Below are 25,882 nucleotides of genomic sequence, written 5' to 3' on the forward strand. Positions count from 1 at the left end.
AATCGGTGTAATGTGCAGGAGTGGTAATAATGTTAGTGGTAACAGTGCATTATGGGTTTTTAATGCATAACTTGTGATTAGGTTTAAAAAGGGAGTAAATGGGTTGAGTGCGCAGGTGCGGCGTTTGTGAGGGAGGTTCCACTGGAGGATGTGTGGAACTAAGGTAATTGATGCAGATTATGGGTATATTTTTTGGTAGTATCATGAGTCGAAATGTGGTTGTAACATTTGGCACATTGCAAATGTAATGACATACAACGTTTGTTTGGATTGGCAGTGAGATGTTGAAGTAGTCCTAAGTGCATACAGGCTGGGAGAAGAAGCGGGGAAGAGACGTGAGTGTTGTAGGTAACCGTTATACTTTACGGCAGTAGAATTGTGAGTTGAAATGAGATTTATGTTTGAAAGATTGTAAAAATAATACTATTAAAAAAAAACACAGAAGGAGGATAAGAGAAGGAATTGGGTGTGCATATGGATCGGGGGACTGGAGGAGTTTGAAACAGCTTTATTTGAAAAGTTTGTTTTGGACCAAAGCGGAACCGGAAGGTTTGAGAGAGAAGCAACAGGGTAGAACAGCGATTCTCAACCAGTGTGTCGCTAAGCACCGGCAGGTGTGTAACGTCTCCTGGTATCCCACTGCCCCGTTGTTCTTTCCTTCTCCCTTTTTCCAGCCCCCGCAGGCCAATTGGAAGCCTTCTCCCTTCTATCTGCCAGTGGAAGTAGAAGGAAGGGAGGAAGCCTTTGATTGGCCGGTGAGGCAGGGAGAAGGGCCATAGCATAGTCTGGGGGGTGGGGTGGGAGGAATGTCATTGCGAACGCCGAAGCAAAGTCGCCACGGGAGCTCATCCCCCTGGCGGTGACTAGGAAAATCCGACCCCCCCCCCCCCCCCCCCCCCCCCCGACCAAGCAAGGCCGCCACGGGAGCTCATCCCCCTGGCGGTGACGAGGAAAACCCGACCCCCGACCAAGCAAGGCCGCCACGGGAGCTCATCCCCCTGGCGGTGACGAGGAAAATCCGAACCCCCCGACCAAGCAAGGCCGCCACGGGAGCTCATCTCCCTGGCGGTGACGAGGAAAACCCGCCCCCCCCCCCCCCCCCCCCCGACAAGCAAGGCCGCCACGGGAGCTCATCTCCCTGGCGGTGACGAGGAAAACCCGCCCCCCCCCCCCGACCAAGCAAGGCCACCACGAGAGCTCATCCCCCTGGCGGTGAAGAGGAAAACCCGACCAAGCAAGGCCGCCACGGGAGCCCATCCCTGTGGCAGCGAAAAAGAAGGCCCGCCGGAGTAAAGCCATGGCAGAACTGAAGCCCATCCTTGCAGTGAAGGAAGAATAGGTTTTTGGTGAGAGTTTGTGTGTATGGGTGTGAATTGGTGCCTGGGTGAGAGCTTGTGGGTGTGAATGGGTGCCTGGGTGAGAGCTGGTGTGAATGGGTGTGAGAGCATTTGTGTGTGATTGTGATTGAGAGACTGGTCAGGGAGTTGATGTGTTTCTGTGTGTGTGAGAGAGACAGAGAACTAGTCGTGGGGGTCTTGTGTGGGAGGGTGTGTGTGTGGGCACTAAGGAAGAGGACTGTGAGGACAGAGCTTCAGCAGCCCTTGCTGCTTCTGGTGAGTGCTGTTGGCCTGGAAGGGAAAGGAGTAGGAGAGTTGCTGGAGAAGGTAAGTAAAAGTGGCTTTTTAAATTTATTTTTCTTGATTGACTGACTGCCTTTTTAATTATTGGGTATTATGCGATGACTGCTGTTTTGAAATATTTTATTGATATTTGGACATGTTTTAATAATTTTTATGAGTTTTTAATTGTTGGATGTTCTGTTTCACAGCTGTTTTGTAATATTTATTAGTAAAGCTTTACAATTATTTCTGTGTGGGACTCTATAGCAGCTTGGCTTATTCTGTTTTCCCAATAGGAAATGTATTAGTGTTTAGGGCCTGGTTTAATAGTTGTATTTCTTAGATATGGTTGTTACTGTTTGAGTGTGTTCCATAATACAGGTGTAACTTTGTGCGGGTTAGTTTGTGTGCATTATTGCAGATCCTGGGACTATTTCTGTATTTCGCTTTCCATTTCTCCAGGTTCGCACTGCATGCAGAGTGGCTTTTTTTGGTTTTCCATTTCAGTTTCTGTCTTCATATTTATAATGTGTGGTATTTTCTGTACTTGGTGAAGGTAGGTTCTGGGTGTGTGACCGAGGTGAGGTATTTTACTAGCATGTAGGCATTTGTATCAATCTTATTTATTGTGTTTTCTCAATAGGATATGTATTAGTGGTAAATTACTGTCTTTTCATAAGGAAGGCTATAGTGCCTGGTAGTAAAGGGAGTTTGTTTTGCTTTTACTGAGATGTCATCAGAACCAGAATATCCTTTTTGTATGGCGAGTTGTGCAGGGTAATGCCCTAGATCTGCTCTGCACTCCTAGCTGGGGGTTGAGGGGATTCCTGTGGATGCAGAGTGCATGTTTACATTTAGCCCCGTGATGGTCACATGTTCAGTGTGTCACACATGTGAGAACAGTCTGTCTGGTGTGTCCTGGCCAAAAAAAGGTTGAGAACCACTGGCGTAGAATATGGGTATGAGAGGTAAATGTTGAGGGTAAGTAGAAGATTGTGTGGTTGTTGGAATCTGTGATGAAGTATAGTGTAAAATATCTATAAAGGTGTAATATATATATTTTTTTGGTTTAGCGCCGATAGTGTTCGTCATGACTGGGAGATTTGAGGGATTTGTGGTACCTTTTCCGTGTCAGTTGAAGTGGCGGTCTCACTGGAAGTAGACGGAGTTTTATGATAAATTAAAGAGAGTTGTACACGATTGTGTGCTTGAAGAGGATTTAAACAATATTGACATCGAAGTAGAGAGAAGGAGTTTGTCAAGAACTTTATGGTCAACAGATGGGACTGAACAACTTCTACATTAATGGTTGATGGAATATGGGGGATTTAGGCATGGGAAGAATGATGTTATAGAATACACCAGTTAGACCACATTATTGTGAATTAATGGAAATTTGAATGTTTTAAGAGAAATGCCCTGAGGAAGCCTCGTCAAGGCGAAACAAATAGGATCCTGTTTTGTTGGATTTTTATGATAATATTTGTAGTGTGAGTGGTGTGAATGATGTGGGTTTGATATTATATAGATGGGGGTGTGTGTGTATTTTAAGGGGGGTAAAGTGTTGTTTAAGTGAAAACAATGTATGGCTTATAAAAAGGATTTTTGTATTAATAAATATATAGAGTAAAATAAATTAAGTTGTGTTTCCTTAGGTCTTGTGACTGAAACTTGAGATCCCATATCCTCAACCATAAAACAGAAAATAAATTATGCAGACACAAGCAAGGTTGGAAAACTATATTTGTTATGTTAAATAAAAGCTGGAAAGGTTTTTCAGTGTGCTTTAGAATTTTAAATCTTTGCCGCAGAATCTGCTACAGGAAACTGTGGAGCTATATTTTAGATTTGTCTACACCCGTTGTTCATCCTTATGGAGGTTTGGTTTGGGGTTTTTTTTTGGGGGGGGGGGGGGGTTGGTGACACCACCAGCAGTGCCTAGGGGTGGAAAAATCATAAATCTGTCACTGAACCTATGAGGGGGAGGGTGCTGAAAAAGAACAGTAGGATAAGTTACTGAGAAAAGAATGGAGCCTGGAAAGGGATGAGAGAAATGGCTGCTGTGTGACTGGGAGAAAAGGAAGGGGAGACAGAGGATCCTAGAGGGGAGAAGAGGGATGGGTCAGGAGACAAATCAGAGGACGGAAGGGATAAATAGGGGAACAGGTAAAAAAAAAAAAAAATACAAAACCTCCTTCTGTGATTGATGGCAGGCTCTCAATTACCTCTGTATTTCTAGTGTGTGGTCGCTTAAGGGCACTTTCCATTGCCCTACACACATGGATGAGATGTTGTTAGGAAGACAAAATGCGCATAGCTTTGTTTAAAAAAACAAAACAAAAAACTATTTTTAAGGCAGGAAGGGGAAGAAATTCACTCAAAGGACAAAGCATTAGGGTTGTGCCCCTGAACGTTGGGCCACTGGTGTTATGGTGCCCACTGTAAAAATGGGCAAAACACAGTGTGCACAGGTTCCTCTTTCACATAGTCAGTTTAAGGGCATGGATCACATGCACAGGACCTGGAGGTGAGAGGCCATGAGTGTGAGACTGGGAACCCCACCCTGGTAAGAGAGAGAGAGAGAGCACAGATCTGGGAACCACTGTCTTGGGAGGAGAAAGTGAGCAAGCGTGGGACCGGGAACCTCCGCCCTGTGAGGAGTGAGAGAAAATGTGCATGAGACTGGGAAACCTGCCTTGGGAAAGCAGAGAGAGAATGAGCATGGGACCAGGAACCCTGCCCTAGGAAGGCAGAGAGAGGGAGAAAGTGAGCAAGTGCAGGAATGGAAAACCACGCAATGGGAGGAGCAAGCAGGAAACCAAGGACAAATTTTTATTTTTTTTTTAGCAGAAATCCACTCAGGTTGTGTGTTTTTATTCCTGTTTTCCGCTTGTCTTTGGATAATTCTTACGGTGCTCCAATGTAAAGTATCACAATCTGCCAGAGAGTCCTGGCAGTCCTTGTTTTCCTGTTTTACACAGGAAAACAAATACTGGGAAGCATCAGTGCATCCAAAAAGGAGAAACCAAAAAAAAAACCCCACATGAGAATGAAATGTATTAAATATCTTTTTGATATAGCTGATCAGGTATACCAAGGCAGTGCACCTAGTGAATAAGAACATAGTTTTGTAGATGATTGTCACAGACACCCGCCAAAGATCTGAAGTCTTAAATTATTTGCTTCTACAATCTTTTGCCGCACACAGAAACTAGCAACTCCATGTTTTCTCCTTTCTTCTTCCTGCCCCAACATCCACATTTCTGGGTTTTAAAATTTGCATCTGACCTGAGATTGTCTGTCTGAATCAGACCACTTTGATACCACTTTTTTTTTTTTTTTTTTTTGCAAAGATATGTAATCATAGATTCTCTTTAATGAGATTAGTCTTTGAGCATGTCCTGTAAGAAAAATGTTTCAACAGCCTTAAATATATTGAAGCACTGAAAGGCAGATCAGCTTCTCAAACACATTACTTTTCTCAGTCCTGTGCTTTGTTGTTCTTTGCACTGCCTTGTAGCACAAACTGAGATTCCTAGTGAGGATGACATGAGAAATAATGGTAACAGCCTTCTCTGGCAGAGTACTGTTTTTGTAAAGATCTGGGACCCCAAATATAGACCTTTGCTGCCTGGTCGTATTTGACACACAGAGAAGATATTTTCCAGAAGAAATCAAATTGGAAAATCTACTTGACTGGTGGGGTCCTTTTTTAGTATCTGTCTCCCCTTCATGTGAGAGAGGCATGCCCTTGAATTATGAACCAGGCCTCTGTTCTAACTTGCTGCATTTCCAGGGGATATTCTCAATCCACTTGAGCAAAATGCGAAGGCCTATAGGTGAAATGCCAAATTTCATGAATAGTGCAGAATTTGATAGCGGCATTAATCCTTCAAATATGATTATTGTTCATGAGCTTTTGAGATTTCACAGGTTTCTCCTTTTATTTGGCATCAAGAACTAAGGAAGGAAGCATGTATACAGTCCCCCCACCCCCGAGAGGGTTTAAAAGAGCACAAGTTAGCACTGCAGGGTCTATGGCAGTACCATGCGGTGAATGGAAGAGCATCTATTATCAAAATCCACAGCCAAGAAAAACCAAACATCTGTTCCTGTAAAATCTTCAAAGTCACTTTCACAATGCACAGGCATTATGCAAAGTAAGGAGCTGTTTGTCCTAACCTGGTAGCTAGGGATGTTTCTGTGGAGGATAAAGATCCCTCCTCAGGAAGGCAGAAGTCAACCAGGAATGCCTCTCCCACAAGGAAGTGGTGGGGGCAGGGGGGATATTGGTCTTGGGCAGCTCATTGAAGTGTGAGTAATTGGAGAACATTTCAGGAGGATTCTATCTTATCTGTTCCCAGGTACCATGTGCTGGCTGCTCCTCCTTACTCTTTGGACCAATGTTGCCTGCCCATTACCACTCAAAGAGGAGATACCAGGGCTCATGATACCTGCTCCTTCTCACTCTGGGATTCATGGGGAGGAGGAATCAATCCCTTTTGAACCCCACACCTGAGTTTCTCTTCCTTCAGTGCCATCTGTTGGCAGCAAGACTGCACTGCCTTGAAAGGTGTACAGTCGATGTGGAAAATTACATAGTGACTGTTGGCATGAAAACCCAGAGTTGCATTGCAAAAAGCAAGGTTTACCTCGGTTATTATGCACTGCAATATTTGAAAACTTGTTTCCTGCTTATTTGTGCAGATACTGAACTCACGGGAAAACAGAGGGCAGGGTCTAAGGCTCTTAAGATCTGCAAATCACTGCAGTGATGACTATTTGGGACATATCACTTATTTTCACCTGTATAAAGCCTAAATGAACAATAAGAGTTCTTGTCACAATCTCTATTTTTTTTGCGACTTTACAAAATTAGGATTTTATAAATGAGTGATTTTTTATAATTCTTGGCCCTAGTTTTCTATAATAGCAGTACAGGGAGATAGAATCTATGACAAGAACATAAGAACATGCCATACTGGGTCAGACCAAGGGTCCATCAAGCCCAGTATCCTGTTTCCAACAGTGGCCAATCCAGGCCATAAGAACCTGGCAAGTACACTAAGTCTATGCCGTATTACCATTGCTAGAAATAGCAGTGGTTATTAACAAGTCAACTTAATAGCAGGTAATGGACTTCTCCTCCAAGAACTTATCCAATCCTTTTTTAAACACAGCTATACTAACTGCACTAACCACATCCTCTGGCAACAAATTCCAGAGTTTAATTGTGTGTTGAGTGAAAAAGAACTTTCTCTGATTAGTTTTAAATGTGCCACATGCTAACTTCATGGAATGCCCCCTAGTCTTTCTATTATCCGAAAAAGTAAATAACCGTCCGATTCACATCTACCCTTTATAGACCTCTCATGATTTTAAACACCTCTATCATATCCCCCCTCAGCCGTCTCTTCTCCAAGCTGAAAAGTCCTAATCTCTTTAGTATTTCCTCATAGGGGAGCTGTTCCATTCCTCTTATCATTTTGGTCGCCCTTCTCTGTACCTTCTCCATTGCAATTATATCTTTTTTTGAGATGCGGCGACCAGAACTGTACACAGTATTCAAGGTGCGGTCTCACCATGGAGCGATACAGAGGCATTATGACATTTTCCGTTTTATTCACCATTCCCTTTCTAATAATTCCCAACATTCTGTTTGCTTTTTTGACTGCCGCAGCACACTGAACCAACTATTTCAATGTGTTATCCACTATGACACCTAGATCTCTTTCTTGGGTGGTAGCACCTAATATGGAACCTAACATTGTGTAACTATAGCATATGTATTTGCATAAACTAGCATTGCATATTTGGCATACACAATAGCTAAAATCTTAAACATTTTTCATCCAAAAGTAAAGTACTTCTGCAATTTTTTGGTGTGCCTACATAATTTTTAAAATATCTTTTTCTTGATTTTTGTTTCTCCATTTAACATTTCTCCCTCCTCAAAATATGCATTATCGCCCAACAAACCTGGTGCAATGCGGGTGGTGTGGTGAGCTGAGTTGCAGGCAAATGCCTGCAAATCAGCTCATTGCTAATAAATCTGATGCAAACAAAATAAGTTTGCAAAAAAATTCTGAAGCTACATTATTTTAAAGAAAGTTAACTATATCTCGAAATGGCCCTAACATTCTCATGCTCGTCCTGATGCTCCCAGGGTTCTCCTTAAAGTGTCAAATTAGCCTGAATATTACCCAATGCCTGCTGTCCCTTGAGGTGGCCAAAGTGTTTTAAAAAAAAATAAAAGTGAAGAAGTGATGTCCTTGGCTTCACCCCCTCCCTCCCAAAACCTACCCCCTTGCAGCCAAAAAAATGTGCCTGTTATAGGCAAACGTCACTATACAGTCGAATGGCTCTATTTTCAAAATGGCAGTGCTGATCTGGACCATATTTTACCACTGGGAAGCGTACGACAATGGGAGGGAAGAATAATTTTTTGGACAAGGGAGTGGGGTTTGGAATGGTGAGGCCAAGGATTCAACTTATTCATTTTTATTTATAATTTGTAAATAATTTGGCCATCTAAAGCAGCAGGGGGGTTCTCCTGAGACTTCCAGGGGAGGGGGGATATTGAGGTTACGCTGCCAGAGAATGTTGGCTTTAGGGGCACCTAAGTCGCAGTCTTTTGCTGTCGGTATTTTACCACTGGGAAAAATACTGTAAGATCTACTAAGCGACCTTACCGAGTACTGCTGCTTAGGGAACCCCATTGTATTTTTTTTCCTCCAAGAGAAATACTGCAGCTTAATTAAATAAACCCCCCTTTTTTTTTGTTATTTTCCTGTGTCGATGTCAAGAAAAACTATATATAACCAGTAACCTAGAAACGCGTCACTTCCAAGGGTGCCGAAAGCTCTCGGGCGCGACCCCCTTCCTTCCCCGGAATCTCGAGGCCGCTGCCTGCCGCGGGCCATGCTTTCATTGCCCAATTACAAAACCGGGCTTCTCGGGGAACGCGTGCGGGCGCAGGGAGGCTGTTTTTTTTTTTTTTTGGAAATTGATTGGTCTGGTCAGCTGCCAGTCAGGAGCACGACGTTCCGGCGTCGAACCCTCCTCGGCCGTCACTCGGCAGCCAACCGAAAGCCCCAACTGCCCGAGACGGCCCCCTCCACGTCCTCCTCCTCCTCAGCTGGCTTCGTGGGTTTTCGGGGCGATTCCAAGCTTGTTCGCTAAATTCCGGGCTGGTGCGGGTGCTGCATGAAGAAGCCTCCTCTGCCCCCCCCCCCCCATATTTTCCCCCGTAAGCTTCCGTCCTTGAAGCGTTCTGTTCACTGCAGGAGTGAGAGAACCGCTCCCAACCCCCAATATCTTAGCAACCATTTACCTCCTAAATAAACAGGCAGATTAGTTATTATGCCGTCTGTTAGGATCCGTCGCCTTCCCGTTGTACTTTTTTGTCCGGCAAATAAGCATAAAGGAGGAGATCATTCAGAAAATCATGTATTAAAAAAGGTAGGACCTGGGGTGTGTTGTATTTTTTTTTCCTTGCTCCCGATTAGTTACTCTCCTCTTTAAAAGAACTCCATAAACCTCCTATGGACTTGATTTTATTGTGGTTGACAATGAGTATGTTTAGACATTTTCTCACTGAACCCAAGTTACTTTTTATGCTGGTGCCCCTTTTTAATCGCATTTAGTTTTCCAGAATCAATTGTTCGTCTGTTTAAAAACCACAATGTTACGTGAATAGGTTTTATAAGTAGACTTGACTAGGTTGAGTGCTCGCTTCGTGGCTGCTTTCGACTGGTTATTCACTTTGATTTGAGGGACCCATATATTTAGTGAGCTGTGGAAACCCTTCTTTCGGATTGTGGCCTTATTGTGCTTTCCTTCTTGTCTCGACTGTTGCTGTGTGAAAATTGGTGTTTACTTTAAACCTCTTAAAACAGAGAGAGCACATGCAAGATCTGTTAACCTGCTTTAAAGCAACTACAGATGTTATAATCATGGCAGCTTCATAAATATTTACTGTGCTGACATTTTAACTTCTGTCTGCAGTGAAACTGCAGGGTTTCCTTTTGAGCAGCAGGATTTCTGTGGACTTTCTCCTGATGTGAAGATCCCGTTGCCATGGGGATGTAAGAGCACAGCTTTCCAGTCTTTGCAGCTCTCTGCTGTCCTTGCCGTTTTCCTCCTGGCCATATGGCTAACTGGATGAGGGGAATTCTCTTCTTGCCTGTGATTCCATGGAGTTCTGCAGCCAACTCTTGGGTTGTCAACTGGCTAGTGTTTGGCCAGTCTGACCAGTTTTATTTAAGGGATGCTGGCAACTGGCAGGACTTTAAAACTGATAATATAAGTGCTGACAATTTACTGAGTGCTGACTTCCCTTTAAAGCAGCGAACACTTCCCTTCTACCCTGCCCCTCTATGGCTGTACACTTACATTCATTCCTTTTCTACTCCCATGTTCCTGACCCCACCCTCCCAGCCCACTCCATATTTTCTGCTGCCACCTTCACTTCCACATCCTGAGTTCATCTTATCCTAAGTGTGAGGCCAGTTGCTAAAAGAGTGGCAGCAGCAGCAGTTTGTCAATGAGTGCGGGAACTGAGCGGCACTGTTCCCTCTGAGCTGCAAGCATGCGTAGCTTTTACCACCCCGTGCAGGGATCAGATCGCGCAGGGATAAACGAAAGCCCTGCCCGATCCATTCAGTGGCATCACACCCCTTTCTAGGTAGCAGGAGTCTCATTTATCCAAACATCTCTTGCTGCTGCAAGGCCAATCTCGCAGCTCTTAGTGTAAAATTCACCCTGCGGTAGCAGGAGATGATGTTCAGATAAACACAACTCCTATTGCTGCTACCTCTCAACTCAGCTCCACAGCAGTTGGAAAGAGGATGCAGTGGCTGCCAGCTGACCCCATTCTGCTGGCAGCCAGAAAGAGGAAGAAGACACAATGGCCACCAGCATATCCCATCCTGCTAGTGGCTGAGGACGAGTCCCAGGCGGTGTGGGTGTGTTGGCTGGGTGAGAGCATGGGTTAAGGGTGGTGACTGCTTGTGTGTGTGGGGGTGGATGAGTGTGTGGGGTGAGGGCGAGAATATGTGTGCTCTGACTGCATGGGTGGGTCGGATCCTGTGTATGTGTGGTTGAGAGGCTGTGTGATGGGGGATAAGTGGGTGAGATCTTGTAGGTGTGGGTGGGTGAAAGTGAGAGCTGTGGGGGGATAAGAGCCTGGAGGTGTGTGTATGTAGGTGGCGGGTGGGTGAGATTTTAGAGGCTGTGTGTGTGTGGGATTGAATGGCCGACTGAGAGCCTTTGTGTGTGACTGCCAGTGTGTGTGTGGATGGAGGGAGCAAGGGAAGAAGACCGGTGGAGAAAGAGAGGGAGAGAAAAAAGACCATGTAAAAGGAATTGGTAAAAGATTAAGGAAGGAAACATGGAAAAAAATTGGGATGTTTCTGTTTTCTAATTTGTAGTCCCTTATTCTGTGTTGTGCATGTGTAACTGAGATGCAGTATTTCTGCTGGCATATAGTTTTTCTGTAAGGCTTTGTTCTGTTAATCCCAGTAGGTGGTATATTAGTGTTCTAGGGCATGGTTTAATAATTGCATTGCTGCCATGTCATAGATGAGGCTGCTGCTGATTTGAGTCCTGAGGGTTTTGTGTTGCTTCTCAGTGTTTGGCAGTGAAGGGTTTGAGTGAGTGCATGTGCATGAGAGTCTGAGGAGTGAATAAAAGGAATGAGAGAGAGTGTGTGTGTGTGTTTGTGAGAATGAGCATGTATGCATGTGAAAGAGTATGAGAATGAATATGCAAGTGTTAGTGTGTGTGTGAGAGTTTGTGTGCATGCTGCTCCAATGTTCCCTCTAAGGATTAGGTTGCTGTGAGCCTAAAATTGATAGGCTTTTTGTTCATAGGGTAATGAAACCAAAAACTTTTGTACAGGAGCAAATATTTTTGCACACAGCAACCCAGTCCTTACAGGGAAGATTGGTGAGTGCTCACAAGCTCCACAGCAGGCCCCAGCTCCTCTTCAGGCATGGACTTCCTGTTAGGAAACTCATGCTTGAGGCGGGAGAAAGCGGAGAACTGTGGATTTCCCTACACACAAAATACATGCTAGCAGAATAACTTAACTCAAACTCAAATACAGAACAAAACCAAACCCTCACCAAATATAGAATAAGTGATTACAGACTAGAAATAGAATGATGCAGACAAACTCAACTGGAAACCCCAAGAAGCCAGACTCTGTATGCAGTGCATCATTGGACAAATAGAAACAGAAATGCATTTCTCCCTGTGCAAGATACAGAGATATCAGAGATGCATATTTCTGAAAGCTGACAGAGGAACTTAAATGTCATACTAAAGAATGAGCAAGATAAATTCTTTATATTCATTGGGGACAGAGGAGAAACAGTGGTTATAGTAGCTAACAATCTGGTATCCTGCCACTAGACTAGAAATGAAACCTGACCAGGAACAGTACAAATAAACACCAAAACGTGAGGCATGTTCCTGATGCTGAACTTTTTGTAACCTCTACCTTTACTCGACTTATGATTTTGTAATTTTTATCTCTTTTCTTATCTTATTTAGTCAGTCTGAGTATTACCTTGGCAACACATGGTAAAATTATCATTCTAATACATGCACATGTTGAGTCCCCACGCTCATTTATTGACTGACAGCAGCTGCCGCTACCACGCTCCAAGCAGCCAGCTGCCCTCTCCCCCACCTTCCTCAACCCGTGATGAGGTGGGAATTGGAGATTTAGGAGGAGGGGAGGCCCAATAGGTGGGGCAAGGCAGGGGCCTGGGGGCATTTTTTTGGTGGGGGGGAGTTGAATTGACAACCCTAGCTGACCATGTACTGCAGGGATGGATAAATCCTATCCTCCCTGCTCATGAAGGGGTGGGAAAAAGAGAGAAAGCTTTTAGGGAGAGCAGGAGGATGAAGGAACAAGAAAGGGAAAATACGAAAGGAAAGGACGGGAAAAATGTGCATCTGGTGGTTAGGGTTTGTGAGTGCGTTGCTGAAGAGAATTGATAGTCTCCATGTCTGTTCGTGAATGATGGGATTAAAGGGGTGTTATTGCAGAGAGTTTTTCAGAGTTTCTCTTGTGAATGTGTGCTAGAAAGAATTGTTAGACTATTAGATATACCAACAGACTTCCCATTTTTTGTGCTAGTGGAAAATACCTTTTACCCTTGATCCACTATAGCCTGTCAGTAGGTGTGATTAATGACTATTAAAGGAGTGTGGTAGCTGTTATGAAAGATTTAAATGGAGCATGTTAGATGGATAAAATGCATCTGATAAGAGAAAAAAAGTGAAGAAAAAGAAACCTACCAATAAATACTAGGGAGAGAAGAGTAACAGGAAGCAGGAGACTAAGTGAGCCAGACATAACATGAAGGTTTGGAGAATGTTATGGTTTTAATTATTCTTGTGTATGTAATAAGCTGAATTAAAACTAAATCATGAGCTGAAACATTTTTTCTGTGAAGTGCTGACTTTCCATGAAATCCACGTTTCTCCGAGGACAAGCAGGATGGTAGTCTTCACAAATTGGTGACATCATCAGATGATGCTCTTCACCACGCATCCAGTTGGGGGGACCCTCTTCAATTTTTTTTTTCCACAGAGCAGTGAGCCTTGCGGGTTGATTGAGCCTTTTGCCTTGTGGAAAACTTCATTCTTTGCAGCTTTTTTGCACCACTCCGTGCTCTGCTGTTGACGCAGCCGGAGCCGACGCATTCAAAAGCAAAGGCGAAGACTCATAACATACCATTGACGCATCCACCACATAAGCAGCATGCGTCACTGGATTCAACGATGGGACCTTTCCACCATCCTTAGAATAGATGGGCAACCCTTACCCCCTCTGATATGGAGGGGTCTGAAGCTTCTGATGCAGATGCTCCAAGATTCTCTGCACGTTCTTCCTCTTCTACTTCGGAAAGACCTCCAAGCAAGGAAAAGAAAGTGCTGCAACAATATTCTCCGGAGCAGACCACAATAGCTGACTCCCCCAACATGGGGAAAGAAGTGCCTCTACCGGCAAAAAGAAAGAACATAATCCTCTGCCTCTCAATCCTTGCAAGATGCAGCTTCAAAAACAATGACCCAGATAATCGGGATCCTTCAATCATTTTTTGAAACGGTCGTATCCACTCAACATTCTGAACTGCCCTCAAGCCCTTTAGCATTGGAAGAGGAGGAACCGGGAGTAGAGCTATGTTCGCTGGCCTCTAGACCATATCGAGAACCATTTTATTCTCCGCCATCCTTGCCAGAGTCTTCTACGGGAATACCTTCAGATCCACTGGAAGATCCCCCGGGAACCCTCATCATCCCCGGAGGATCTGTCCTACTCGAAGTTCATAGAAAAGGTAGGAGCCGTACTGAACTTTGAAACCAAGAAATTACCACACCCTAGATCTGAGGTCCATGGGCTATTAAAAATCTTAGATGTCCTGGCGGAACCAACGGCCCTACCATCCCACTCGGTACTTGACGGGCTTATGGATCAGACGTGGGAGTCACCATTTTCTACACCTAGCATCTCTAGGAAAACAGATTTAAAATTCAGGATGCGGAAGTCAGCTGACTTCTGCAGAGTCCAATTGCCACACGCATTGGTAGTGGTCGAATCCGGGTAAGGCCATCTGGATAAGGATAGCTGCTATTTCGACAACTTCGGGGGGGGGGGGGGGGAAGGTGTTTTAGGGGTCCATGCTTAACACCAAAATCCAACACCACCAATTTTACATAACCCAATATCTGTAAGAGTGCCTGCAATCCCTAAAGCCTGACGGTAACCAAGCGGAAAGACCACAGCACCAAATTGTCACTCATATGGAAGAAGGCCTAAGGCATTTGCTTCGGACGATCTATGAGGGCTTTGACACTACTTTTAAGGATGCCGGAAAAAAGTAGTGACCGTCATTCTTGATAAAGAGCCTACATTGGGAGCCCCTGAAGTAGTTCTGCTACGAAACATGTCATGTTGGGTGCTTTCTTGCTGGATTGTCTAAAGAAAGTACAGAACACTTTTTTCTGTTGGATTGCTTAAAGGAAGTACACTTTTTGTTTTCTAAATTAAGTTAAGCTTTAAATATGCGTGATAAAAATTGCAAAAAAAATTTGATTATTCACTCTTTATTCAGACATTTGGGATTGATGATAAGTGACCCTAGGGTAGTATGATGGTCCTTCTATGAAAAAAAGCTATATAAAAGATTTTGAAGATACAAAAGACATTGAAGCTTTATATGCATACATTTCATTTTTATTAGACTTTGTATGTCATACGCATTTATATTGGACTATTGAGTGAATCATAATCAACTCGCCATGGCCAAATGCATTTTCAGAAGCCTGAAGCATGCAGTTCTCTCTCTCCTCCTTCAGTTCTTCAGTTACTGGCTCTCTTACTCTCCTTTCTTCTTCTTTTCTCTTCCTTCCCACTTGCACTTTCTTTCACGTTTGAGCCCTCTCACTCTCCATCTCTCTCTCCCTAGTCCTGCCGCTGCTTCCCTAGGCCGAGCATGCAATCTCTTCCATCTCCTGAGCCCCAGTTGGGATGGAAGAAACTGTTGCCACCTGCTTCCAGAACTATCTTGCCAAACCCTGGTCAAATTCATTTTTGGCCAAGACATTGGGTATTTTCATTTAATTTATTAATTTATCACAGTGTTTCCCAACCTTTTCAAGCCCAAGGCACACCTGCTTTAATAAAAATGTGTGGATCATTAATGTCCATGGAGCAGATGGTGTGGACATAGAGAGGATTCATATGGTCAAAAGAAGAGCTAGTCTTCACCAGTTTCCCTTTGTTTTAAAATATGGAAGAGAAAAAGGGGCTAGAGATACACATGAGCACGTCATAATAGACCCGGAGCCCTCTATATACAAGTACAAAAAAAGGGAGAAGTCGGTGTGGTATGGGCAGTTGGCTCAGTTAACTTGGCTGCCAGATGTGGGTGCCAGAGCTTATTCACGGCTGCTGCTGCTCCCAAAACTTGGAATAAGCTCTTCCCACCTCGGTCAGCCTGGAGATAGGATGGAGGCTGGAATGACTCAAAGGCGGCAGCTGAAGACGTAATGTTTGTGGAGCACAAAGTGGGGCCCAGCTATCTGTGCCCTGCATGCTGCCCATTACTTAGCCTACTCTGTGACTCATGCTATAACTAGGAAGAGGAGGCATGATTACACACAGGCGTGGTTCTATCATTGAGCAGGGTGAGATGGGCACGCCGGGTGGCAATAAGTGGCCCCCCCAAAAAAGAAATTCTGCTATAGCCGCTTTACCCTCTATCCAGATCCAAAATGCCAGTGGTGTTTGTTTTGTTTTTTTTAATGACATGCCTATGGGTTTCCCCCCTCAGGCAGGAAGAATAAACCTGCGATGATGACAAACATGACATGCCCGCAAGGTTGCCACCTCCCCTCCCCCCCCCCCCCCCCCCCCCCCGAGCAGGAAGAAGAGTTCCATGGAAGACTGGGGCAGTGTGAGTGGAGGCAAGGGAAGGGGAACTGAGCTGAGTTAAGGGGAAGGAAGGGGTTGAAAAGGAAAGGGGTTATGAATGAGGGGAGGGAGGGAGGGAGTAAGAGGAAAAAGATTTTAAGTAGAGAGGGAACAAGAATGTATGGGGGGTGGGAGAGAGTGCAGGGCCAGTAGGAGCACAATGCAAACTAGGCATCTGCCTAGAGCGCCACAGTTTTGGGGGTGGCACAGTGGCAGTGGCAGGACTGCTACAATTGTGACTCCTTCCTGCCCATGGGCCCAGAAGAGGAGGTTGTTGCATGGGCATTCATGGGTGGGACGTAAGCACAATTACTGCAGCCAGAAGGAGCAGGCACAGCATTGGCCCGTATGGCCTGAAGAACGGAACAGCATTGGCCTATGCTCCAAGAAGAAAGAGGAGTAATCACGCAGGCTGAAGGTGGAGACTGCTGCAGATTGTGTGTTCCGGAGGGGGAGAACAGTGTGTGTGTATATGTGGCTTTTATATTTGTTGCAGAGGTTTCTGGTTGGAACTACAGCAGTGCATGTAAATATTATATATGTGTTGTAAGCTATATTTTTACATCAGAAGCCTTTTAAATGTCCTTTTTGTTGTAAAATCTATTATACAGGCATAATTTTTAATTGTATATGATCAGGGCAGGGCTTTGGGGGGGGGGGGTGCAAGTCAGTAAGGTTCGCCTAGGGATGCCCAGTTCCCTTGTAGCGGCCTGGAAAGAATGCATCACACACAGACCCCCATCAGTCACCCCTCTTCTGTTTCCAAATGGGGTAAATGCTGGGGAAGAGTGCAAAGAAGGTGGTAGGCTTCCTGATAAGTTTGATAGAGTGTTAATGATAATATTTCTAGGAAGCTGGCAACCCTATCTGCCACTCCTCTGGAAACCCTGACCCTCCCTTCCACCCCCCTTTCCCCATCATTTCAAATTGCCAAAGGGGCTAGATTCCCAGCCCTCGCTTTGCTCTCTTGCTGATTTGATCTGTGCCGCACTTTTTTTGGGGAGGGGGCCAGGCGCCCCTTGCCTCAGGCATCAGATTGCTTTGAGCTGCTCTAATTACAGATGTTCTCAGAAAGGGGTTTCTACATGTTTAAGAGCCTGGGTGTTAACCAGGATCTGAACATCCAGCTGTGGTGAATTTTCTGTGGAACACCGCATCAGGTGTGAAGATACATCAGTGTACCATGGCACATAGTTTGGGAAATAAACTATAAGTAGAAGATATTCAAGTACTTTTGTTTGGAGCAAGAGACAGAATCTAGGGCATTGTCCTTATTCGAGATGACAAAGCACTTCCATTTAAAATCTTAAGACCACCTTGTAGATTTCTTTCTAGAAGCCAGAAGGATTTGAGACACTTTATGGGAGAAACTGAAGAACTGTATTACATCCCCTTCAGCATCTAAGCTGTGAGGGCCAGAAACTGGATTTTGGGATGCAGAAACTTTTCCTGGCTATGTAAACAAAGTTAAGGAAGTTCACAGCTTAAATGGTTTCCTCGGGGATAAAGCCCAAAGCAGTGGATTTATCTTTTGTTCTTAATGTATCTTTTGTTTAAATGAAAAATGCATTAATTTTTAATGGTTGAGTTTTGTTGTATTAAATTGCATTGTTTAACTATTGCTGTGTCTTCCTTGACCTTGAAACTTTTGACTTTTTTTTTTTTTTAAGCTCAAGTAGCTCACCTGGAAGGTCAAATTTTTGTGGCAATCGCTTCAGTCTGCACAGTCATGGGCTAATGCGATACAGTGTGCTCAGCCTAGTGCACAGCTCCACACACATTTGGACACGTGTTTTGGACGTGCTAGAATAACTCCTGATGCAATAATGGGATTAGCGCGTCCAGACGCGCATCCATACAAGCACGTAGCTAATAGCCTCTTCTACATGGCATTTACATGTGATAAGCGCTATTAGCTATTACTCCCAATGCAGTAAATCTCCGCTCGGCGAATGCACCCTTTTTAACACAGCAGATTTAACATCAGGCCCCGAGCTGATGTTAAGTCTTACCGTGAGGCAAGGGTGCATTACTTTTAGTTGTCTTTTTTTTATTTTCTGGACAGCCTTGTTGTGTTGGCCAATTGTATGACTCAGTTTAAAAGCCCATAACGTTAGGACCATGGTGGCATTTGCTGCCCATCTAAAGTCTACCTCCATTGAGAAGATTTGGAGGGCTGCAATGTGAATTTAGTCCATGCAGAAACATCTTGATGGGATAGGTTTGGCCTGTTTGAGGGATGGAGCCCAAACTTTCCCTCCTAGGGTCAATTTTTATAATTGAAGTTTATCTTCCATGTTTAAAAAATATCTATTTATATATCTTTATATCTCTATATTAAAAAGGATTTTCCTAACAAAGATATTTCTTCCCATTGGCAGGTCTTGCTTTCTTTTCCCCTTTTGTTAAAGGCAGCCCTTAACTAGGGAGTCCCACACGTATGATTTGGTATATTTCTTGTCTTTAGAGTAAAGCAAAGTTTCTTACCTGTAATATGTATTCTCCAAAGACAGCATCTGTCACATAATACCTTCCTCCTCCCATCTCAGAGTTGTTCTCCCCAGACAAATACTTCAAAATCGTCGGCTCAGTGTGCCGCAGCAGTCAAAAAAGCAAACAGTGTTAGGAATTATTAGGAAGGGAATGGTTAATAAAACGGAAAATGTCATAATGCCTCTCTATCGCTCCATGGTGAGACCGCACCTTGAATACTGTGTACAATTCTGGTCGCCGCATCTCAAAAAAGATATAGTTGCGATGGAGAAGGTACAGAGAAGGGCAACCAAAATGATAAAGGGGATGGAACAGCTCCCCTTTAAGGAAAGGCTGAAGAGGTTAGGGCAGTTCAGCTTGGGGAAGAGACGGCTGAGGGGGGATATGATAGAGGTCTTTAGGATCATGAGAGGTCTTGAACGAGTAGATGTGAATCGGTTATTTACACTTTCGAATAATAGAAGGACTAGGGGGCACTTCATGAAGTTAGCAAGTAGCACATTTAAGACTAATTGGAGAAAGTTCTTTCACTCAACGCACAATAAAACTCTGGAATTTGTTGCCAGAGGATGTGGTTAGTGTAGCTGGGTTCAAAAAAGGTTTGGATAAGTTCTTGGAGGAGAAGTCCATTAACGGCTATTAATCAAGTTTAGTTATGAATAGCAGTGGCTATTCCCTCAGTAGCATGGGATCTTCTTAGTGTTTGGGTAATTGCCAGGTTCTTGTGGCCTGGTTTGGCCTCTGTTGGAAACAGGATGCTGGGCTTGATGGACCCTTGGACTGATCCTGCATGGCAATTTCGTATGTTCTTATATTGAACTGAGAAGAGGCACGACACCACTGCAGTGCATGTGTAATGATGGCATAGAGAGAATGAAAAGTGACTTAAAGCTTGAAGAATGGTCAAATATTTGGTAGCTGGGATTCAGTGACCAGACGTAGAGAGTCATGCAGCCGGAATGCAATAACCCAAAAGAGCTGTATCTGATGGGGGGTGAAAAACTAATGTGCGCAGACTGGGAGAGAGACCTTGGGGTGATAGTGTCTGGAGATCTGAAGGCAGCAAAGCAATGTGATAAGGTGATAGCCAAAGCCAGAAGAGTGCTAGGCTGCATAGAAAGAGAAATAACAAATATAAGAAAAAGAGGTGGTGATGCCCTTGTACAGGTTCTTGGTGAGGCCTCAACTGGAGTACTTTGTTCAGTTCTGAAGACTGTATCTAAAAAAGAATAGAGACAGGTCAGAAGTAATCAGAGAAGGTCATCAAAATAGTGTGGGGTTTGTATCAGAAGAATTGTGAGGAGAGACTGAAGGATCTAAATAATATGAATACCCTGGAAGAGGAGAGGTGCAGGGGGAGATATGATACCGACCTTCAGATACCTGAAAGATTTTAATGATGCATGCACTTCAAACCTTTTCTGTTGGAAAGAAAACAGTAGAACTATGGGTCATGAAATGAAAATCCAGGGGGTACGACTCAGAACCAACATCAGGAAATATTTCTTCACAAAAGAGATTGGTGAAGGTGCTGAGGGCGAAAACCGTAAACAAATTCAAAAAGGCATGGAAACAATACTCTGGATCCCTAAAGGCTAAAAGATGGAAATGAAGAAAAAGGTGCATGGGGTAACCTGCATGGAGCGGCAGTTGCTACCCTTAGCAGAGGGCATGGAAATTACCATCCTTATCCAATTAGCCGTGATTGTTTTGGCACAACTGCAGCATCTCTCTCTGCTTTGGCGAGAAGGGGGGGAAAAAGGGAATTGGATTCAGATGACCGCCAGTGCTGATCCAGGGTACTGATACACAGACGTTAGGAAAAAATCACAGGCCAAGTCCAAAAACAAAGCATGCTCAAGCAGCATTGTCTGAATTATCAAGAAGCCTGCTTAGCCGTAAAAATGTTGTTACCAGTAATTTTGTTATGGATTTGTCAGTTTCTTGGTTTTGATTGTAAATATTACTACCATAAATATAAAATTTGGGGGTAACCTGCATGGAGCAGTAGTTACTACCATAAGAAATTGCTGGGGAGATTGCTGTCATTTCTATGTTATGTTAAATGAGACCCTTTGTTTTATTTCTGATATAAGGCACCAGGGTGGGTTCAACCCCTGTGACTCCAATGCAGGCTAATGTTCCCTATTATCTGGGTGGCCATAAGCTCCGATATGAAAGCTGTAGAGTTTCAAGGATTGATTCAAAGAATGTTTCAAGTAGCATACTGCCTCAATGGTAGTCTTTTTTTTTTTTTTTTTTCACACTGTGTGAGGTCACACTGACCAGATACTATAATTTCAGTGCTTTACAGTAACGGAGATCAGATAAATTCCAGCCTGGGAACGTGTTGACTGCACCATATTTCATATTGTATGTGTGGGTGTGGTGAAGACACAAAAATACAAAGTGCCAGTAATCTGCAGACTCCCTCTGACGAGGTCAGGAACATGTGACACTTCGCACTACAGTCACACAAAGTCAGCAAGACTGTAGATCCAAGGCCAATTTATATTATGTGCTCAGTTATGAAAGATATGCAAGAAGAAATGATATATAAATATAGTGTTAATATTTGCTGGTTTGCAGGATGGTCCCACGAGCCAGCACACTCATCCAGGTTCCCCGATTGGCTTTGTGACATGAGTGTTCCTCAGCCTCGCGGCTGGATGCCACACCTCCCTTTTCCTCCATTCGACGCACTTAGGTGCATGGGACTCACAACTGTTTTAAAGGGTCCGCAATGGGAAAGGGCTTACAGGCCCCGATGAAGCCAGGACCTCTATAAAGAACCTGTTGACACACACTCTTCACCTCCAGCAATGGGTTGACTACCCTTCATGTAGTGAGTTGCTGCTTCAGCCTCAGATCCTGGTCCTTGCCCAGCCTTGCCTTTGTCTTCCAGCCTTGGCTTCACCTCTGCTCTCCTAGCCAGCCTGTCCTCGGACCGGTTCTCAGAACTGATCATAGCCTGTGACCAGATTACTCTCACTTGCTGCTCACCTCAACCTGGATCACGACTGTCCACCTGCTATCTGCCCTTGACCATAGCCTAGACTCTCTGCACTCCCGTTGCCGCCTGCCTCAGACTTCAATCTGACACCAGGTCTACTCCCTGTGCCCCAGAGACTGCCACCTAAGTCTCTGCACAGTCTGGCCACGTCTTCTACCATGTCCGGGCAGTAAAAGAAAACAATAATAGTGCAAGGTTTTAAAAGCTGTATCTGTGGGAAGATTGTCCCTCACCAACTGCCACAAATTATTGATGCCTTGGGTTGGATCACAACCAGAACAACTGCTATGCCTGCAGACGGATGTCCCTGCAATCACGGAGGTTCAGGACGCTTTGAATTGAAGAACTGTGTAAATCTCTCTGGAGTTGCAGGAGATTCTACAGTGCAGCCATATCTGTCTCGCCAGGAAGGGAGTTGAGTGGGAGCTCCTCAAAAACTCTGCATCCATTCTGGCCGAAGCTGTGGGGTTCAGTTCCATCAGCTGTCCTGCATTGAAGGCAAAGCAGCATCAATCACCAGAACCATCACAGCCTGCGTCGGAAGATGCATAAACATTTTTAAGCATGATGCATTGGTACCAGCACTGTCAAGAAAGCCATCATCTTGTGCCAAAAGCATTGGCAATGCACGGTGCATCGACTTGCCCGACACACCTTCCACCAATCCCACCGCACAACAAGGTGCTCTGTGCAGGACATACTGCACAACACACTCGATAGTCTAATGCCATGCAAGCCTGAGGCCTCCATACATGATCTTGTGATGCACAGTGCAAGAACACATGGTGAAACTTTGATGCAACCGACACATTACCAACCTGTGCCAAATTCCTCAACGCACATCTCTAAAGTTTCTTCAAAACATGCCAAGGCATCTAAATACTTTACCCTATCGACGCAACCACCTCAAACTTCTATTTATCAAGCTATTTTGCCAACACAACTCTATACAGCTTATCCTGGATTGGCGGAAGAGGGGGTCAGGTTGCCCCTGCCATTGTCGATAACCAGGGCACTTACCCTGCCTACAGTAGTGGCATAGGGACTTCGCCTGGAGACTGCAGACCCAGTTATCTTTTATAGTACCACTCACTTCTAACAGGCCACCTGTCATTGTTCAGGAGTCTGTCTTGGTCTTGGAAGAGGATATTCTGCTATCTCTTCCAGGCTAGAGGACACATCAGTAGCTCGACCAAATTGCAGACTTTGTGCAGTATTTCTTTACCTTTCTGTCCAAGGAGACGGAAGGAACATTCCAGCCTTTCCCCCCCACTCTGGCTATGGTGATACCACAGACCAGATTCCCAATATCATCTAAGGGTTAACTCATCTGAACCCTTGTTCAAGGGTTCTTCATCATCTGTTGCAGCAGATTTGAGCAGGATGAAGGTATTAGACCAAGTTGTTCCTCCTCCAAGTCATCTGGAAGCCCTTCCTGATTCACCCTCTTCATTGGAGTCCTGGGTAAGCAAACCTATACCTTGATGAAGGCTCTACTGGCATAGCCTCTGATCCTTTTCTAGATTCTCCAGACCATACCTCGCCACCAGAAGATCTGACCTATTCTAAGTTTGCGGAAAAGATGGGTACTGCACTGGGCATATATGTTCACAAAGACCCCTGTTCTGAGCTGTTTGGGCTTCTGCAAATATTGGACTGAACCAGCAGCACTTCCAGTTCACATTTTCAGTGCTCTACAAATGAGAATGTGGGAAACTCCCATTTCGATCACCCTAACCACTAAAAAGTTAGATCAGATTCAGAGTCCCCACAATCACCAGGTTTTGGTGTCATCCAGCTTCCTCACCAGTCTGTAGTAGTTGAATCTGCTATGAAAAAAGTAAAGACATACATTCACTCAAGTTTTCCTCCTGGAAAAGACAGACTTCTAGATAACTTTGGCAAGAACATTTTTCAAAGAGCAATGCTATCTACTTGTATTACCATCCATCAATTCTACATAGTGCAGTACCTACATGACTCTATTCAGAAGTTGAAGCCTTTCTTTCCCTGGCACGAAGCATGGCAGTTACTGTCCACATCCACTCCTAGACATGGAAGAAGGCATCCACAAGCTTCTCCAGTCAGTATATGAATTCTCCGATTCCATTTCACGTATTTTGTCTACATCTGTTGGGGCTAGATATAAGGTGTGCCTTCGAGTGAATAGCGTCTGTAAGGACGTCCATGAAAAATTAGCAGTCCTCCCCTGCTTAGGGGGACAATCTTTTCGGTGAAAAGCTCCGTGAGACAGTTGCCCAGAGACCGGAATGTGGCAGTGCAGTTGCTCTTGACTGCTCCTGCGGCACATTGTCAATTCTATCCATACAAACGACCATACTTCCATAGGAGGGCTGTATCGGTCTTTTCAACAGTAGTCTACGGTTGCTTCCAACTGGATCTTGACAAAACACCAGCCACAGAAATCTACATAAGACGTAACCCAAACTAGGGCCTAGTTTTTCATCCCTCTGAACAATCCATTTCCAACTCTCCCAGTAGGGTAAAGAATCCAACATTTTGTGGTGGAGTGGCTTCTGATCACAAAGGACTCCTGGGTCCTTCAAATTCTGCAGTCTAGATTCTGGTTGCATTTCTCCTGGCCTCCATCCCTCCCACATTGTTTGGTGCTTCATCTGGATCCATCTTATTTATCTCAGCTTGGACTAGAAGTCCAACTGCTTCTTCAATAACAAGCAATATAACCAGTTCCACAGTCTCGATATGCCCTGGGGTTCTATTCCTGATACTTCCTTATTCCCAAGAAAACAGGGGGACTACGGCCCATTCTTGACTTGAGACTCCTGAACAAACACATACTCGGAGAGAAATTTAAAAATGAACTCCCTCATAATGATTCTACCTTTTATATAGAAGGACAAATGGATGTGTGCCTTGGACCTGAAGGATACATATGCTCACATACCCAACCATACTTCGTATTGGCACAACTTCCACTTCCAGGTGGATTCTTTCCACTACCAGTACAAAGTACTGGTAGTGGAAAGAATCCTTGGGGCTGACAAGAGGTAGTGGAAACCTCTTGTCAGCCCCAAGAGTCTTTCCAAAATGCCTCATGGTAGTGGCAGCTCATCTCCATCACTAGGGAATACAAGTCTTCCCATACTTGGACAATTGAGTCATCACAGCAAACTCAAGGATCAAAGTATTACATTCTGTGAGCTCAGCCATAGCTCTGCTACAGTGCATACATTTTCTGATCAACTTCAAGAAGTTAAGCATGGAGCCCACTCAGTCTCAAATTTGTTGCGGCTCACACAAACTCGATAAAGGAAAGAACATTCTCTCCTCCTGACTGACTAACATCATTCTTCCGCAACCTGCTCTTTTCTCCTTGCTTGTCTGCACAGCAACTCCTAATGGCTCTTGATCACATGGCAGTGGCCATCCATGTGGTTTTGGTGTCTTGTCTTCACATCCATTTCCTCCAATGAAGTCCACATTCCCAATGGGATCAACTAACCCAACTGCTGTTGTCTCCAGTAAAGATCACAATGACTGTGAAACTAGAGTTGAAGTGGTGATTACACCCATGAGTTCTCAAGGAAAGAGCTGCTCTTCAGTTGCTCCCTTACAAAGTAGATTTAGGAACAGATGCCTTCACCAGAATGTGGAGAACCCATACTTGGAACCCTTTGAACACAAGCCTTCTGGACTCTTCAAGAGATCTGCTATCACATCAGTGTTCTAGAGTTGAGAGTAATGAGATACGTGCTATCAACTTTTGCACATCTTCAGTGGAAAGAGCATCCTGATTTAATTGGCCAACAAGCAGGGAGGACCAGGATCATGGCCTCATCTGTCAAGAAACGCTAAAAATCTGGCATTGGGCGAATGTTTACTCTTCAGATTACTTATCTGCTGGGCATCTCCCACAAGCTGGCGGATCAACTCAGAGTGTTTCAACCACATGTGGTTTCTACTGTAGTCAGTGGCTGCCGAACTCTTCAGTTTATCAGGTCTACCACTGGTGGACCTGTTTGCATCACAGCAGAGCACAAAACTAAATCAGTTTTGCTTATTTCTACCAAGCAAGCACAGGTTGGCTCAAGATGCTTCTATGAAAAGTAAAAAGGCATGGGATAGGTGGTAATGTCCTTTTGTGGATTACAAACTAGTTAAGACAGGAAACAGAGAGTAGGATTAAATGGACAATTTTCTCAGTGGAAAAGGGGTAAACAGTGGAGTGCGTCAAGGATCTGTACTAGGACCCATGCTTTTCAATATATTTATAAATGATCTGGA

At 44.4% G+C, this 25,882-nt stretch overlaps 1 protein-coding gene across 5 annotated transcripts in view; it reads left to right on the top strand.

Annotated features, from left to right (window-relative positions):
• LCA5 (lebercilin LCA5) overlaps positions 1-25,882 on the top strand; it is a 212,250-nt gene that overhangs the window by 22,892 nt on the left and 163,476 nt on the right. Inside the window, exon 1 of one of the 5 annotated variants that reach the window (XM_029595561.1) lies at positions 8,873-9,080. The exons of the other annotated variants lie outside the window; for them this stretch is intronic. The gene's annotated coding sequence lies outside the window, so the exon portion shown is untranslated. Of the gene's footprint in view, positions 1-8,872; positions 9,081-25,882 lie in introns of those variants that run through there. 5 annotated transcript variants of the gene reach the window in all.

The sequence above is a fragment of the Rhinatrema bivittatum genome, chromosome 3 (genome assembly GCF_901001135.1).
Source record: "Rhinatrema bivittatum chromosome 3, aRhiBiv1.1, whole genome shotgun sequence".
Classification (NCBI taxonomy): Eukaryota; Metazoa; Chordata; class Amphibia; order Gymnophiona; family Rhinatrematidae; genus Rhinatrema; species Rhinatrema bivittatum.